Source organism: Limulus polyphemus, unplaced genomic scaffold (genome assembly GCF_000517525.1).
Source record: "Limulus polyphemus unplaced genomic scaffold, Limulus_polyphemus-2.1.2 Scaffold182, whole genome shotgun sequence".
Lineage (NCBI taxonomy): Eukaryota > Metazoa > Arthropoda > Merostomata > Xiphosura > Limulidae > Limulus > Limulus polyphemus.
Window position 1 is genome coordinate 922,492 of NW_013665792.1, and position 1,768 is coordinate 924,259.

Sequence of the window (1,768 nt, forward strand, 5' to 3'; positions counted from 1 at the left end):
TTTCAGCATCTCAGAAAATGTGCATTTGTTGAAATTTATAAAATTTAATAGATACCAAGACATAATACCTATAAACTTGAAAAATTTGAAGGTTGTTAATGCCATTTCAAAACTGAAAGAACAAGTGCAATTTCTGTGATGTAAGTTATGGAGAAGTATCCATAATAATAGTAACTTTTATCTAGTGGCATATAAAAAATGTAGTTTTACTTGCATAGTGCATTGCCTTTGTAAATAACTGTATATACAAATACATATATGCTATAGCAAGATAACTATTTCCATTTGTTAAACATATGAAAATATATATATATATATATAAACCTACCTCTTTTTATCTGGATTTTCTTGTCTAACTGTACGTATGTATATAATGTAAAACAAACAATCTGTAATAAAAAATGACTTACTATTCCAGACTATTCACTTCAATCATTTTTACTTCAAAACCCCAAACTCAAGATATACAAAACATATACTAGTTCTGTAACATGATTAACCAATATAAAATTATATCTGAAGAATTTGTTGTTTAACTTAAACAAAACTGTGTTTACTTTTTCCAAGAGCACGAAGAGTTTAGTCACGGAAAGGCCAATGCCTATTAAACTGATTCTATCTTCCTTATTACAGAGCAAAATTGAAGTCACACATAAAAGAAAGGTAAGGATATTAAAATTGACCCAGAAGCTTAAATGCTTACAAAAAGCGGACTCCTCCATTAGGAGCAAAAGAAGTCTACTCTTCAAATACATTTGAGCCTTCTGAAGAATTTATAGAGAATGCTTTGCTTATGACAAAGAACTTGGAAAAATAGTCTAGGCATTTTCTTTATACCCTGAGGATTCGGCCACAATCAACAGTAAACATCCTGGAGTGCTATAAGAGCTCATCTACCAGTCATAAGCCAAAACGGATACATTTGAAAAACAGATATATATATGAAACATATTAAAGCTGTAATAGTGATCACCTAGCAACAGACTTCCACCTTCTGTACTAATAATTTAAATAGGTATGGTTTACAACAACAAAAAATTAATAGTTAAATTTCCTAGAATTAATGAACTTAGACTTGGCCAGTTGCCATCACTTACAGATAACATTAACTCTTGCATATCATGTTGTTGTTTGTTTCTTTTTCTAATACATGAGATGTCTCAGGTTGACCCCCTAGGGGGATCATAGGTGGCCTGTAGATTACCCACATTAACAAACAGACCAAAGTCACCCTCCATATAATGACTTAAACATTAAACACCTTCAAAACACAATAGAATGAAATCTTTAGATTTTTTATTTGGTTATCTTTGGCCTACGATGGTTTTATTGTCTTGAAAGTTTTACGTGTTCTACAGTAATTCCTGTATGCTGAATTCGAAAATGATATCCATTTTTCTCTATCACATACAGATTTTTCACAAAACGTCATAATGCCATACATAAAAGAAAGACCACAACACTTAGTTTCGAGACTAAAATATGTAGACTTCACAAGAGAAATCGGGATGCATGTTTGTTTCACATCAATGTTCTTCTCTTTTCTTCCGTTAGTTTGTTTTTTGTTAACAAACAAAATAATAAAAAATGTTCATTGTGGTAAACAGAATAATAACTTGATCTAAGTAAGAGTTTTTTTTTTCCAAATTTTTAAAAAATCTTTATATGATAGAAAAAAATTAATATTATTTTCTGAAATCTGCGTAGCTGAATTATGGAAAATCCATTATTAAAACAAAACAACTTTTATGAAGTTTAAATTCACAGG

General features: G+C 29.9%; 1 protein-coding gene across 1 annotated transcript in view; it reads right to left on the minus strand.

Moving 5' to 3' along the window:
• Window positions 1-420: 420 nt before the first annotated feature.
• Window positions 421-1,768, minus strand: part of LOC111084949 (geranylgeranyl transferase type-2 subunit alpha-like) — a 22,462-nt gene continuing 21,114 nt past the window's right edge. The window contains exon 7 of the mRNA XM_022381661.1: window positions 421-1,768. This exon is cut by the window's right edge and continues 1,698 nt beyond it. The gene's annotated coding sequence lies outside the window, so the exon portion shown is untranslated.